This window comes from Macaca fascicularis, chromosome 16, assembly GCF_037993035.2.
Source record: "Macaca fascicularis isolate 582-1 chromosome 16, T2T-MFA8v1.1".
Taxonomy (NCBI): domain Eukaryota; kingdom Metazoa; phylum Chordata; class Mammalia; order Primates; family Cercopithecidae; genus Macaca; species Macaca fascicularis.
Window position 1 is genome coordinate 38,993,717 of NC_088390.1, and position 17,208 is coordinate 39,010,924.

The 17,208-nt window shown below is 41.6% G+C and overlaps 1 protein-coding gene across 1 annotated transcript in view; it reads right to left on the reverse strand.

Moving 5' to 3' along the window:
• MYO1D (myosin ID) overlaps positions 1-17,208 on the reverse strand; it is a 377,798-nt gene that overhangs the window by 119,559 nt on the left and 241,031 nt on the right. The window lies entirely within an intron of this gene.

Sequence of the window (17,208 nt, forward strand, 5' to 3'; positions counted from 1 at the left end):
CTGTTGAAGAAATTAGATTTATATTTAAAAACATTTTGAAAAAGAAAATTCTAGTCCCAGATGATTTCACTAGTGAATTCCACCAAACATTTAAAGAAGAAATAATACCAATTCACCATATTTCTTCTAGAACATAGAAGAGAAGGGAATACTTCCTAACTCATTTTGAAGGTGGCATTATTCTGATATCAAAAATAAACACAACAGTACAAGAAAACTACAAACTGATATCCTTTATCAACATGTATGTAAAAACGAATGCCAACAAAATATTAGCAAATTAAATCCAACAATATATAAAAACGATAATACAGTATGACCAAGTGGAGTTTAAGAAATGCAAGGTTAGTTCAGTATTCAAAAATTAATCAAGGTAATGACAGAATAAAATGACAGGATAAAAAAGAAAATCCACATGATTGTATCAAGTGACACAGAAAAAGTACTTGACAAAATTCAACATCCATCCATGATAAAAATTTCTCAGCAAACCAGGATTATAAGGGAACTTAACCTGATAAAATGACATATACAACATGCCACAGCTAACATCATACTTGGTGGAGAAGCACTGAATGTTTTCCCTTAAGATTGGGAGCAATGAAAGGATTTCCACTGTCACTGCTGCTATGCAACATCATACTGGAAGCCCTAGCCAGTGCAGCAAGGCAGGTTAAAGAAATTAAAAAGCGGCTGGGCGCGGTGGCTCACGCCTGTAATCCCAGCACTTTGGGAGGCTGAGGTGGGTGGATCACTTGAGGTCAGGAGTTTGAGACCAGCCTGACCAATATGGTGAAACCCTGTCTCTACTAAAAATACAAAAATTAGCCAGGCGTGGTGGCCGGGTGCCTGTAATCCCAGCTACTCAGGAGGCTGAGGCAGGAGAATCGCTTGAACCTGGGAGGCGGAGGTTGCAGTGAGTTGACATCATGTCACTGCACGTCAGCCTGGGCGACAGAGCGAGACTCTGTCTCAAAGAAAAAAAAAAATTAAAAAGCATACAGATTGAAAAGGAAGAAACATATGTCTCTATTTTCAGATTACATGATCGTGTACTTAGAAAATGCCAAGGATCCACAAAATAGCTCCCAGAACTAATAAGTGCATTTAGTAAGGTCAAAGGATACAAGGCTGACATACAAAAATATTTCTGTATTAGCAATGAAAACTTTGCAACAAAAATTTAAAAACAAAACCATCTATAACAACTGCAAAAACAAAAATACTTAGATATAAATCTAACAAAACATCTATCTGTAGGACCTACATGTTGAAAACTACAAAATGTTGAACAAGTTAAATTAAAACGCTGATGAAAGGAATAAAAGAAAACCTAAATAAATGAAGGGAAATAATATCCTCAGGGACTAGAAAACACAAATTCTTAAGATACCAATTTTTCCCATATTGATCTATAGATTTAATGAAATCCCAACCAAAATCCCAGAAAGATTTTTTGTAGATATCAACAAGCAGATTCTAAAATGTGTTTGGAAAAGCAAAAGAACTAGAATAGCCATAACAGTCTTGCAAATGAAGAATAAAGTTGGAGGGCTCACAGACGCTGATTTTAATACTTAGTATAAAGCTATGTTAATCAAGACAATAATTTAGAAAGGTAAAAAAAACATAGATCAGAAACAGACTCACATGAATATGGCCAATAATTTTTTCACAAGGGTGCAAAGACAATTCAATGAAGAAAGGATAATGTTGGCATCTGGATAACTTGGAACATTTGGACATTCCCATACAAACAGAAATAAAAGTCTACCTAAATCTCACATCTCGTAAACAATTCAGAGTGGACTATAGATCTAAATGCAAAATGTAAAACTAGAAAACTTTTAGGAGAAAACAGAAGAAAATCTTTGTGACCTTGCGTTGGCAAAGATTTCTTAGAAATGATACCAAAACAATCCCATAAAGCAAAAAAATTGATAAACTGAACTTCATCAAATTTAAAACTTTTATTCTAAGGAAGACACTGGTGGGAGAGTGAAAAGACTAGCCACAGACTGGTAGAAAATATCTGCAAAGATATATCTGATAAAAGATTTGTATTTAGAATCTATAAAGAGCGCTTAAAACTTAAGACAGTAAACAACTCAATAAAAAATGAGGGATAAAAGATTTGAAATCATTTCACCAAAGTAGGCATAGGACTGAATAAGTACATGAAAGGGTGCTCAACATCAGTAGCCATTAGGGAAATGCAAACTAAAACTGCAATGGGAACCATTGCAAACCCATCAGAATGGTTAAAATAACAAAACAGACTACAACAACAAAAAAGTGATAATACTAAATGCTGGTGAGGACACAGAACAAGTGGGACTCACATGCATTATTAGTGAAAATGTAAAATGGTACAGCCACTGTGGAAACAGTGGTTGTTAACTCAAAAAAAAATTAAATGGAAAATTATCATATGAGCCAGCAATCTTACTCCTAGGCACGTATCCAAGAGAAATAAAAACTTAGCTTCACATGAAAATTTATACATGAATGTTTATAGCAGCTCTATTAATAATCGATAAAAGCTGGAAAAGACCCAAATATCCAGCAGTGTGTGCACGGATAAACAAACTGTGGCACATCTAAATAACGGAATGCTACTCAGCAATGAACAAACTAATGATACAAAGTACTGACAGGTGACAACGCAGATAAATCTCACAGGCATTATGGTTGAATGAAAGCAGCCAGTCTCGAAAGGTTACAGCCTGCGTGACTCCATTTATATGATATTCTCTAGAAGATAAAAGGATAAGGATGGACAACAGATCAGTAGTTGCCAGGGTGTGGGGTTAAGAGGAGTCCAATACAAGGGAGTTTTTTGGGGTATGGAACTACTCTGTATCCTGACTGTGGCAGTGGTTACACAAATTTATGCCCATACTAAGACTCAAGAGACCTGTACACCACCATCCATGCAAGTAAATTATATTCATTGCCTATAAATTTAAAAAATTCCACACCCTGGCTGATTTGATCTCTAGATATTCTACTTTGGTCAATAAAGCAGAAGCCAGAGTGATTTCCTCATTCTGTGGTCTGTTCTCTTATTGCATAAAGTACTGAAGTGCCATCACCTGGCTACCACAGGTGCTATCAGCCAGGCAGCCTGGGGTAGGGACAGACGTGGGGGAGATGCTGAGAATGTGATCCCTGTTCTTGGGGGATTCGCAATCCAGTTGGATCAGAGGAAGAGATAAGTAACAAATAACTGAAGAAAAACACCTTAACAGTTTACAGATTTGGAACGCCACTTGGTTCCATGCCTATATGTTTTACAGACAGAAATTGAGACTGAAGGAGTTCAGACTGTCTGTAGGCCCGGGAACTAGAACTCAGACCTGCAGACTGACGGGGACTCATGTTCTTTCCATCACACCAGGTTTTTCAAGTATCATGTATAAATGAACACAGGTTCTATAAATAAGTATTCCCATGAATACATTTTCATAGGAGGTGAGTTCTTGGGTTGATTTTAAAGAATGCCAGGGTCAGTGCTTAAAGGAGAGAAGGGAAAATATTAAAGAAATTGGAAATCATTCACCAACCAATGCAGATCATGGGCTTTTCTGAGGCCATTGGTAAGAGAATATAGCAATCTCTCTGCCACTTAGCTGTACTGGATCCAGATGATTTTTATATGATTAAATTAAAGATATCATTTTCATTTTAAAAAAATCTTATGTCTATCATGCTTCACTCTCATTTGATTATTTTATATGTGAAATTCAAAATTGCATTGATGTAGCACTTCACAGGAGAGCTTGATTAAAGCCTAATGAAATGAGAATGGTAACAGCAGTAACTCTGCCAGTATATCCCAGGAGCATTAGCTGCAGGGGTTCAGGGAAAAGAGACAGATTCGGCAAAGAATGCTGAAACCACAGGGATAGAGGATCCCTTCCTAGGTGCTGCCTGGACCAGAGGACAGGAGCCAATGACTCTGCTCTCGGCCACCACCCCTTCTCAGAGGGTGGGCTTCTCTCCCTCCCCTTCCCTCTCCCTCACTGTCTGGGTGGCTTTATCTGCTGTGGGTGGGAATTCTTCATGTGTATGCCCAGGCCTAGTGGTGTGTCACAATCTCAGAAGAAATGAGAGAAAACAGCACTTAACTTGCTCTGCTACACAAATAATGAAAGATTAAGTCCCTATTGTCGCCAAGGCAGGATAAACAGCACCCAGAATGCCCCCTTTAGATCTGGGAGAAAGGATGGTAAGTGGGGATTAGTGTACTAAGGATGACCTGGGTGTTAATCCCAATTCAGCCATGTGATCTTGAGTGACTCATTTAATTTACTGGGGCATCTGTCCCCTTTTCTGCAAAATAAGGATAACATCAGGTGCCCTGTCTACCTTGCAGGGTTGTGGTAAGGATCAAACAGTAGCAACTCTGGAGTACAAAAAGTAAAAAAGCAAAAAAACCCTCCGTCTTCAAGTGTCTTACACTCTAAGTGAAAATATGTCAGCAAAACTTTACACTGAAAATATAATTTTAAAACCTTACAACACCACGGAAATGGAAGGTATTGTGTGAAACACCTCAGCTGGGGACGGGGTCACTACCTCATTGCCTTTGGGCAGCCATAACACATAGATGCGTTTCTCCGAACAAAAGGGAAACTCCTTATCGAGGCTCCCCCTGCCCCCGTTGCTTCCTTATTTCTCCTAATCTATGAGATTTCTATGCTGTGATAATTCTAAGCCTTCCCCTTCTTTGGACTTGAAGATTTGAACAGGGCAAACGGAGCCTCTGATTGCAACCCATTTCAATTCTCCCAGCCTCTCCTTACTAAGAAGGACCAAACAGTGAATACAACTAGATAGGTAAAGAGCTGAGCAGTTCTGGAAGAGGAGGCCGGCCTGAGAAGTCAGAGCAGATGTCCTCTCCTCCTCTGCAATGGAATGAGCACAGGAGAGCAGAGCTCACCATACAAGAAAATATCTAATCCAAATTCTCATTTACAAACTAAGCGCAAACAGACCGATATTAGAAAGAGAAATAATTCCAAAAGACAAATATGATAAACTACAGTAACTGAATAGATACTGCAGAAAATTAAAGAATAATAGAAGACAACGTCCCAGTCTTTAGATAGAAAGGAACCACAGGTACCAGCCAAACTTAGAGGATCTTCTGGCTGTGTAGCCCAGAGAAGTTTTAGACCTGTAGAATAAAGGAAAAAAATCTTCAAGTATCTAGGCATACAAAAATAAGTTATCTCTATAGGAAAATAAAATTCAGGCTTATATCCTTTTTTAAAAAAGAAAACTTGGCTGGGTGTGGTGGCTCACGCCTGTAATTCCAACACTTTGGGAGGCCAAGATGGGAGGATCACTTGAGGTCAGGAGTTTGAGACTGGCCTGGCCAACAGGGTGAAACCCCGCCTCTACTAAAAATACAAAATTTAGCTGGTCATGGTGGAGGGTGCCTATAGTCCCAGCTAATCAGGAGGCTGGGGCAGGCAAATCGCTTGAATCTGGGAGGCAGAGGTTGCAGTGAGCTGAGATTGTGTCATTGCACTCCAGCCTGGACACTGAAGCGAGACTCCGTCTCAAAAACAAAAAGAAAACTCATATTACTTTTGCCACAATTCACAGGAGGAGATAAGTAAATCCATTTTATTCTTGATATCAATTAGGAAAGATAAGTTCAAATATTTAACAGTAATCATTAAGATGAAAAAGGACGTGTAAGGTTCTAACCATTAGTAAAAAGAGAATAAATAAAACTTGACCAATGCAGCAACAGAAAAAAGAATGAAATAGCGTGGGAGCATAAAAAATAGAAAGCATTTAAATAACATGATTGGATTTAAGAAAAGTTTTTTCGCCAGTTGCTGTAAGAAATGTGAACAGGATACAACTCCTTTATTGGAGGGCGAGGGGTTATATGGATTTAAGTAAAAAACAAAATTTAACTATACCCTGTTTATAAAATTAATTAAGATAAAAGCAGAAGTTTATGAATGAGAACAACATACATAATAAATTAAAGAGCTGGTTCTTTGAACAGACCAAACCCTTGGCAGAGTTTCACCAAGGAAAAAACAAGCAAAACCACAAATATTTAACATTAGGAATGAGAAATGGATTTAAGAAAGGGTGTGTTGACTTTTGAAATTATAAGAGGCCGGAGCAGTTGCTCAAGCCTCTAATCCCAGCACTCTGGGAGGCTGAGACAGGAGGATCACTTGAGGCCGGGAGTTCATGACCAGCCTGGGCAACAGAGCAAAATCCTGGCTAAAAAAAAATTAGCTGGATGTGGTGGTGTGTGCCTGTAGCCCCAGCTACTCAGGAGGCTGAGGCAGGAGGATTGCTTGAGCCCAGGAGTTTGAGGTTACAGTGAACTGATCACATCACTGCATTCCAGGCTGGGTGAAAGAGTGAGACCCGTCAAAAAAAAAAAAAAAAAAAAAAAAAAGAAGAAGAAGAAAGAATAAGAAGAAATTACAAGAGAAAAAACGTTTGTAATTGTAATTTCATATTAATGAAATGCATAATTTTTTTTAAGATGGGGTCTAGCTGTATTGCCCAGGCTGGAGGGCAGTGGCACGATCTCGGCTCACTGCAGCCTCTATCTCCCAGGCTCAAGCAATCTTCCCACCCAGCCTCCCATGTAGCTGGGACCACAGGTGCATGTTACCACGCCTGGCTAGTTTTTGTATTTTTAGTAGAGACAGGGTTTTGTTGTGTTGCCCAGGCTGTCATGAATTCCTGAGCTCAAGCGATCCTCCCGCCTCAGCCTCCTGTAATACCACCAGTTTATGACAGGTATAATAAACCTGTTTTTAATTTTATTTTAAATTTTAATTTAATTACTGGTGTAACAAACACCAGTTTATTACAGGTGTAAGCCACTGCATCAGGCCTGAAATGCATGATTTTATAGGAAAATATAAATTAGTAAAATTGACTTAAAGAAAGATAAAACAATTAATTTCTATTTATAACTAGCAAAAAGTTTTTTTTATATTATCAGAAAAACACTCTCCTACTTCTTACTAGGCACAGGTTATGTTATAGGCCCAGGTAATTTCTATCATACTTAAACGCTCTACAATATGGAAAAAGATAGAAACCATACTGACTCATTTTATTTATCCTGCTAACATAACCTGCTGAATCTCTCTCACACACAAAAACACACCCAGAAATCAATGTAACTTACAAATAGATGCAAAATCCAAAATAATTAACAAACTGGATACAACAAGATAAACACCATGACCATGAGAGAGAGTATATTCACAAGTGTAAGGGGTGGTTCACTGTAAGAAATACCTCAACATAGGCCGGGCGCAGTGGCTCACGCCTGCAATCCCAGCACTTTTGGAGGCCAAGGCAGGCAGATCATGAGGTCAGGAGATCGAGATCATCCTGGCCAACATGGTGAAACTCCGTCTCTACTAAAAATACAAAAATTAGCTGGGCGTGGTGGTGTGTGCCTGTAATCCCAGCTACTCGGGAGGCTGGGGCAGGAGAATCGCATGAACCAGGAAGGTGGAGGTTGCAGTGAGCCGAGATAGCGCCACTGCACTCCAGCCTGGGCGACAGAGCAAGACTCCATCTCAAAAAAAAAAAAAAAAAAAAAGAAAGAAAGAAATACCTCAGTTTATTAATAGGTCACATTTATGTGTTATCTGTGTGCTTGTCCAACTGGAATGATCTCCTTGGGGTCAGGCTCGGTGGCTTTCACTTTTTTGAGCCAGGTATGAAGTTTTGTATTTGTATTGTTTTTATTTTACAGTATACCATGGTATATAAAACAATACTTCATTTTATAGTAAGACGGTAAACACTCAAATGTATTTACTGCTATTTCATCACTATAATAATCAGTGTTATTTATTTATTTATTTATTTATTTTTTACTCTGGAGCATCTTTGTTCCAAACTTCCTCCCAGTAGCAGCTGCTCCACAATCTTCTCTCCTGGAGAATCTCTCCTCTTCTTTGGTTACTGCTCTCTACATACACCTCTAAAAGACTTCATTCTTGGTATTCCCTCCACCTCCCTGCCCTTCCACACCCCTGCCCCCGACACCCCATCCAAAGCTATGCCTGACACACGAAGAACTTTCATGAAATTGTAGCGGTCACTTCATTTCTTCAGGTGTTTGCTTGTATTTTGACATAGACACTTGGCTTTTCGGATGTCCTATTCAACTTCTGTTCTCTGATTAGACTGCAGAGATAATGTTTATGCTCTTTTGATCTCAATTAACAAATTTATTTGGCTGCTCTTTGATGGAGAACATTCTGTTCATTCTGTTTTCCATTCAGAAACTTGGAAGACAGTTTGCTCTGGCTTTTTGCAGGACACCCGATGACTTTCTTTTCACCTTTCTCTGTTCTGTTCATCTGTCTCTCCTAATCTCCCTCCTTCTCCCTTCCCAGTCCCCCACCTCTTGTTCCCTCCTTACTCCTCAACTAGCTATAACTTAGGAAGCTCAGCTGTGTGGGCTCATGATGGAAATAATGGAAGATGTGGCATAACTAAGAGTTTATCCCTTTATAAGCAAGTATCTCTTGAAAGCAACAAATTGCTTGAGCCAAGAGCCCTCATGCAAGCAGGCTGATGGTCTTAAGATGCCATGCCGTGAGGCAGCCAAACCTCTCAGAGGGGTCGTGTGCAGGTGCTCTGGTCACAGTCCTGGGGCCAGACAAGTGAGTGTATGAGGGCTCCAGTGATTCCGACTCTCACTTATCAAGTAACCCCCAACTTTGAATCTTCCTAACGGAGGCCCTAGACATTGTGGAGCAGAGGCATGCTGGCCTCACAGCGCTTCTTTCAAATTCTTTACCAACAGAATCCAAGAACATAATAAAGTAGCGGTGTCTGGGATGGATTGTTATACAGCAATAGTAATTGGAATAAAAATTTGTAACAGGAGTGGGGTGCTCCTGTAACATAATCCCAAATAGTTGGCACTGGCTTTGGGAAGTGGGTGGAAGCTGGAAAGGTCCTCAGAGACTGCTGGGGGAATCATGGCAGGCCTTTAAGAGGGGTCAGTGAGGGCCTGAGGAAAACAGGGAAAAGATTACTCCCAGCCAGAGGAAAGGGGAGAAAAGGGACCTTGGTCGTTAAACAGGAGAAAATTTGACAACCCTGTTGCCTATGGGAAGGCAGAAAACAGAAAAAGTACTCAACAAATGTGATGATCTAGATAAGGAGATTTCTAGACAGAATACTGAAAGTGCCATCTGGCTTCTTCTTGCTGTCTATGAAAAAAACGTGAGAGGAGAGAGAGGACCTTAATAAAGAACTGTTCTGCTCTCATGTAAAAATTAGAGGAAATATAAAGAAGCCTGCAATTGCTGGGCTTGAAAATAAAACTGTTTCTTATTCCCAGCTTCTCCAGATGGCAAATGATTCTCAAATTAAGAAATGGTTTCAGGGCAATGGATTGAATCCAGAGTGGGATTGTAAAATCCTTTGTTAAAACCTTAGAAAGATCTAAGGCGGCCGGGCGCGGTGGCTTAAGCCTGTAATCCCAGCACTTTGGGAGGCCGAGACGGGCGGATCACAAGGTCAGGAGATCGAGACCATCCTGGCTAACACGGCGAAACCCCGTCTCTACTAAAAACACAAAAAATTAGCCGGGCGAGGTGGCGGCGCCTGTGGTCCCAGCTGCTCGGGAGGCTGAGGCAGGAGAATGGCGGGAACCCGGGAGGCGGAGCTTGCAGTGAGCTGAGATCTGGCCACTGCACTCCAGCCTGGGCGACAGAGCGAGACTCCGTCTCAAAAAAAAAAAAAAAAAAAAAAAAAGAAAGATCTAAGGCATTCATAGTATCTTCCAGACAGCTAAATGAGGCTCTAAAGATCTTTAGGGCATGCCTTACAAATTCTACCCTTTAAACAACAGGGCTCCTGAATCTTAAGGGTCTTGTCCCACAATAGCTCATGAGGAGCCCAAGATATGGGAGAGTTTATTTTGCAGAGATTTGTGGGTGTGATTTTGTCCAATGGAGTGGTTATAAATTGATACACAGTAAATCCACCAAAATTTCAAAGGACTGGACTGAAAGCAACATAGGCATGGCAAAATGCAAAGAGGCTCTGCATCCAGCCCCCAACCTTTTGTGGACAGGAAGCAGCTAAGAAAGCTACTTAGTTGCAAACACAGAAGGTCAGTGAGTGTTTTGTGACCCCCATTCCCCTCCTCTTTGAATAGAAGTGTCAGTGGGAGGTATCCCATCCCTAGATCACCATTGCTGATGGGTACGGGACAGATTACTTTTCCTTTCAGTTGGTCTTCAGATTGCAGGAACTCTACTTAAGGAATGGCGCCTGGATTGAATTAGATGAAATCCTGGCCCTTGACCTTAAACCTGGTATTACAAGGAGATGAGACTTCTGGGACATCTTGCGAGTGGGTAAACACATTCTATTTTATTTTACTTCATTTTTTCGAGTCGGGGTCTCACTCTGTTGCCCAGGCTGGAGTGTGGTGGTGCAATGATGGCTCAGACCTTGGGCTCCTGGGCTCAAGCAATCCTCTGCCTCAGCCTCCCAAGCAGCTGGGACTACAGGCATGTGCCACCACATCCAACTAATTAAAAACACTTTTTTTTTTTTTTTTTTTTTGGTAGAAATGAGGTCTTCCTGTGTTGCCCAGACTGGTCTTGAACTCCAGGCCTCAAGTGGTCCTCCCGCCTTGACTGGTAAGTGCATTTTAAGTCAGAGTAACGAAAATAATTTTTAACCAGCAGGTAGAAAGTGGAGGACTTAAAACAAGTTTGCAAAACTTTTGACACTCCTCCCATAGAAAGATAGGGGTCTATGTCCCCATCCCTTGAATCTAGGCTTACCGTATGACTGGCTTTTGACCAATAAAATGCAACAGAATTAGAGCTGTGTGACTTCTGAGGCCTGCTCAGAAAAGGCAATGCAGCTTCTGTGGTGTTCAATGGGACATTCATGTTTTGAGCGCTAAGTCAGCTCATAAGAAGCCCAACTACCAGCCAGTCGTGGTGGCTCATGCCTGTAATCCTAGCACGTTGGGTGAATCACCTGAGGCTGGGTGTTCAAGACCAAGCTGGCCAACGTGGCTGTTGCTATTAAAAATACAAAAATTAGCTGGGCATAGTAGCGCATGCCTATAGTCCCAGCCATTCTGGAGGCTGAGGCACGAGAATTGCTTGAACCCGGGAGGCAGAGGTTGCACCGAGCTGAGATCACGCCACTGTACTCTAGCCTGGGTGACAGAGCAGACTGTCTCAAAAAAAGTTAATAAAAACAATAAAGAAGTCTGACTACCTTGAGGCCACCATGTTGTGAGGAAGCCAAGCATCTCCAAAAGGCCTCATAAGGCTCTCCAGTCAGCAGTCTCAGTCTCTGAGTCCTCCCCACTGAGGTGTCCGTCACCTCGGTGGACATGCCTTCAAATAATTCCAGCCCCAGCCCTTAAGTCACCCCTAGCCTTTAAGTCTTCCCAGCTGAGGCCTCAGATACTGCAGAGCAGAGAGAAGCCACCTGCTTTGCCCCCCCTTTTTTTTTTTTGAGACGGAGTTTCGCTGTTGTCTGTTGTTGGCCTGGGCTGGAGTGCAGTGGCACGATCTTGGCTCACTGCAACCTCTGCCTCCCGGGTTCCAGCAATCCTTCTGCCTCAGCCTCCTGAGCAGCTGAGATCACAGGCCCCTGCCACCACGCCCAGCTAATTTTTATATTTCTAGTAGAGATGGGGTTTCACCATGTTGGCCAGTCTGGTCTCGAACTCTTGGCCTTAGGTGATCCACCCGCTTCAGCCTCCCAAAGTGCTGGGATTAAAGGCGTGAGCCACTGCTCCCAGCCCGCCTATTCTGAATCACTGACCTAAGAACATATGACCATAACAGAGAGAAACCTTAGTTTTGTAAATGCATCAGGGAAAGAATGCATAGGTTGGGATAACAAAGAATTAATTCCTTCACAAACAGTCACTTTCAAAATTTTTTTGTTATTATTTGAACACATCAAATAAACAGTAAAAATACCACATTTATAAATATTTTCCCACTTCATGAAACAGAATAAAATTCTCTTCCTTTCTCAGGGATTCAGAGTTGTTATGGTGAATGTTAATTAGTAAGTATGCTTTAAAACAGATGCATCTTCAGGGCTACTAGGCTCTCTGTGACTGTACGCCTGGATCACATGATCCAAACATCATACCAGTATGTGTGAGCCACATGCTGTTTTAATGGTAAAACAAAACCTATTTCTACAAAACATGAGCCTTGAGCAGTAATGAAAAACTGTCTTGAAACCAGTATAATTGACTTTATTCCCAAGTGCCTGTTGTGAGCCTAGTACTATTGATCAACATTATTCAGGTCAAGGAAAATAATTGTAATCAACTGATTAAAAGGGCTAAGTTTATATCATTGATTGACAAGGGCTTTCAACCCTTGATTTTAACAGCTTGATGAAAGCCACTCCACAAAACTCTTCAATAAGTTTCCAACACCAATTCACCTCACTGCACTGAATAAATAAAACATCTCCACATTCAGCTTCAACTTCTTCCCAATATTGCACATCCTGACAGGGATCAAGGGCACCATCAAGAACATTTATAACCCACATAATGTTCTCATCACAATGGATTTTGTACTTAACAAAATTAAATACAAATCCCTCTAGAGAGTGACACACAGGAAGTTGGGCCTCCCAAAGCCTCATCCATTAATTAATTAATTAATTAATTTTTTCTTTTCTTTTTCTTTTTTTTTGAGATGGAGTCTTGCTCTGTCACCCAGGCGGGAGTGCAATGGCATGATCTTGGCTCACCGCAACCTCCACGTCCTGGGTTTAAGTGATTCTCCTGCCTCAGCCTCCCGAGTAGCTGGGGTTACAGGCGACTGCCACCACACCTGCCTAATTTTTGTGTTTTTAGTAGAGACAAGGTTTCACCATGTTGGCCAGGCTGGTCTCGAACTCCTGACTTCAAGTGGTTCACCTGCCTCGGCCTCCCAAAGTGCTGGGATTACAGGCGTGAGTCACGGTGCCTCGCAACTCCATTAATTTAAATGGTTGGTTATTTTTCCCTTTTGTTGCAAGAACCTTGTTTGTAGCAAGCAAATTTGGCTTTTTCACATTTACATTAAATATCAAATTCCTTACTGGAAAGGTGTTTAGAACCTACTAGGTTCATGGGTATCAGCCAAATGGGCAACTGTCTTCTTTTTGTTAAAATCTAAGACAGGCCAGGTATTGCCTGAATATCTGGCAGTTTGAGTTCCTGGGCTCATCTTGTAACCTGGAGTTCAGTAGTTTCACGAAAAATTCAATTTTAATTCCAAACAGACTGCTCTCAGGACATAGCTCAAGAAATCACTTCAACCAGTTTTTAATACCAAGCCATCTAGTGGAACTGAACTAAATCTCTGAGTCTTCCTATTCTTTCAGTTTTCATATATTGCAACCATCAGTATGCCTGCCTGTAAGAGACTGACTTCCTTTTAATTACTGCTTCAGATTTATTGTTTCGGGCTGGGGAAGGAGATAATCAGATTCATCACAAGGGTACATAAAGCAAGACAAATGGCCCAAGAAGGTGCCCCTTTGGAAAGAACATACAAAGTTTAGCACACAAACTCTGTCCTATCTATTTTGACTCTGTCTCATCTATTTGGGAGGTATAAACATCCTCCCATTTGCCTTCTGATTATGGTTCGTTTGGGCCAATGGCTCTCAACCACGGCTGTGTATGAGAATCACAGGGAAGACTGTGATACATTTGGTCTGGTTTGTGCTGGGCATCTGCAGTTTGTAAAAGCTCCCCAAGTGATTCAAATCACACGTAACCACTGATTTACGTAAAACTACTAAATAATTGGGTCCTAGATAGTCAAATTATTATTTTACAAAGCTAATTGTTTTACTAATTGAATCAAGCTCTATATTATCTATTTTAAATTTATTTTTTTCTCTCTCTTAAAATACCAACTTAATTAAGTTGCTTTCCTTATTAGTCTTTAATTGAATTTTTTTTGCCTTACAAATTAATGACCCTCTTGATGCAAAATAAAAAAAGATTATTCACTCATCATTTGAGGCTTATTTTCCTTATCCCATTCTGAGTCAGTGTACACTAACAATTATTTTAGATATGATGACTGATTTCTTATTGTATCCTGGTCATTTTGGATATTGTGTTATGAGACTCTTGATCTTACTTAAATCTTCTCTTTTAGCAGGCTTCCACTAAAAGTGGGCCAGGAGCAGAAGGGGAGGACACATGTTTTACTGCTGGATGGGAGTGGAAATCCAGGCCCCTCAACATGGCTTCCATTGACACAGCTCTTGTGGGGAGTAGAACAAGCGCCTCATAGCCTCCAGGAGGGGGTAGAAACCTAGGCATGTCCCTCTGCTTCCACTGACATACTGAGAGGGGTTGGGCACCTCATTACCCCTAGGCTGGTTCCCCACTGAGCCTCCTCGACACCACCCCAACAGGGAAGGGTCAGGAGAGGGGTACCTCTTTACTGCCAGGTGAGGGTGGAGGGCTAGGCTTCTCACTAGGCCTTTGCTGATGAGAGCTGGAGGTACCCATATTTTCCGCCTGGTGCTTTTCTGGAGAAGGGTGCTTATTGTCAAAAAAGATTCTGTTTTGCTAGGCTACCCCTTTCCTGTACTTTGGCAAGAGAGAGCAGGCTCTTCTCTGTGCCTGCTGGTGTTTCTGGATGGCGGGCTTCTCCGGCAGCCAGTCTGGGATAGAAAGGAGGCAAAAAGAAAAGCCAGGGAATCCCTCCCTGCCAAGTTCCTCTGGAGTCCTGAGGTCCCTAGCTGGTCCACTTTCCTCTCTTCAGCATTCAGAATCTCCTTACATTTGTTTTATGATATAATGTCTAGGGTTTTTAGCTGTATTTAGTGAGACAGGAAGGGAGAAATGCATCTCTTCCATTTTGTTCAGAACTGGAAGGCCCAACTTCTCATTCTAGACAATGCCCCAAACAAATCAGAAATGTAGTTTCACCTTAGAGGGTTTCTGACACAGGGGAGGAGCCAGGAAGCAAACATCACAGGCTGGACAATGGGAACCACAGTTGGAGAGAAGAGACTGCAAGTTTCCCTCTTTAAAATGCTGCTAATTCTCAAACGTGCATGTCACGCTTAGACCTTTCTCTGGAGCTTCAGATGGGCATTTCTACCTGTCTAGGGAAAGCACAAGGAGTCTCCTGGAGAGCCCAGGGGGACCACATATTTGACCTGGACAAAATGACACTCATCACCTTACCCTTACTACTCTTTTTTCTCAGGGCCGTATCTCAATAAAGTGCCACCAGCCATACCACCTCCCAAGCCCAAAAGAGAATGCTTCAATTTCCCCAACTCATCCATTCTCACCTGGGAGGCAGCACAGGCTCTGGAGCCACACTGCCTGGGCTCCAATTTTGGCACTACCTCCTACTGACTTTATGTCTTCAGATAAGCCCTATCAATGCTCCGTGCCTCAGTTTCTTCACCTTCAAGTGGGGTTTCATCCTCACAGGGAAGATGAAAAAATTATCTAAAGTAACACAGGAAGAAAATTAAACTAGTGCCTGGTTCATAGAAAATTTTCCAAAAAATGTTAACCTTAATTAAGAATAACTCAGAAACCGCTTACATCTTGTCTCTTCTCTCCATTTCTGGTGTCACTTTATCTGTTGAGATTATTCCAAGAACCACTGAAATGGTATTTATTTCACCAGCCTCTTGTCACTTCGGTATATATTTGTAATGCTGTCAGAATTAGCTTCCTAAGAACACAAACCTCATCACGCCACTTAAAAGTGGTTGCTCTGCATTGTTAATAGCAGTGGAGCACACACTCCTTTTAAGAATCTGAAAAAAGCTACGAGAGCCCAGTGCAAACATGCACAAGTATTTGCATATACACGTTGAGTATACCTTGTCCAAAGTGCTTAGAACCAGAAATGTTTTAGAGTTTGCATTTTATTCAGATTTTGGAATAGGTACATATATATAACGAGACATCTTGGGGATGGAACCCAAGTCTAAACATGACATTCATTTATGTTTCCTATAAATCTTATATACATAACCTGAAAGTAATTTTATTTTTCCCTTGGGGACATCGAATAAGCTGTGCTGTGTGCCTGCGTTTTCACTGCAACCTGTCACATGCGGTCAGATGTGGAATTTTTCACTTGTGGTGTCATACGGGTGCTCCAAAAGTTTTGGAATTTGGAGCGTTTTGGATTTTGGATTACAGATGCTCAACCTGTTCGTATAAGCCTCCTCAAACGTTTCCTTGTCCTGAAAAGCCATTTCTGCCATCTTCTGCACCCTCATAGAACTTCATGCTCACCTCTGCTTTTGCATTTAACAAGCTGCATTGTGATTATTTTTGTTTGTATTTGCCTCTCCCACTAAACGACAAGCAGAAGCTGCATCTTCTTGTCTTTATTTCCCTACTACCTACCAGGCAGGTGGTAGATGATAGAATTTATTGAATGTGTGAAAGCCAGAGTAAAAGCTATGGATGGATTCAAAAGGTTCTCCCTGCTTAGGAGACTGATGGTTCCCGTGTGTTCCTTATCAAAGCCAACCCTTAATCACAGCCTTAAAAGCTTTATTCTTACTGGTTACCTTGCAGATACTTTCCCCTTTCTCTCCTCATACCCCTCCCCGCGCTCTTGTCTACGGCTTCCAAATCCATGTCTCTGCTCAAGAACTGAATGTCTGTGACCTCTCATATGTTTAAACCCTAATCCCCAGTGTGATGGTATTTGGAGGTGGGGCCTATGGGAGATAATTAGGTTATGAGGGTGGAGCCCTCACGCTGGGATCAGTGTCTCTATAAGAAAAGACAGGCCAGAACCTGCTTTCTCCTTTCTTCCCCATGTGAGGATACAATGAGAAGGCAGTCAGTCCCCTGTGAACTGAAAGGAAAGCCCTCACCAGAGCTCAAACATGCTGGCACCCTGATCTTGGACTTCCAGCCAGACTGGGAAAATAAATTCCTGTTGTTGAAGCCACGTGGTCTGTGGTTTCTTGTTACAGCACCGCATGCTAAGACAGTCTCCATCCTAGGTTGCTCTTTGACTGTGTGTTGGGCCTTGCCTCAAATGAAGCCCATTTGAGACTGAACTTTCGCACACTCTGCTACCACATCCCTGCTTCTTTTCCTGTATTTCCTATCTTGGTGAGTCACCAGCACCAAGGCCTGTTGTTCTAGCACATAAACAGGTCTTGAACCCA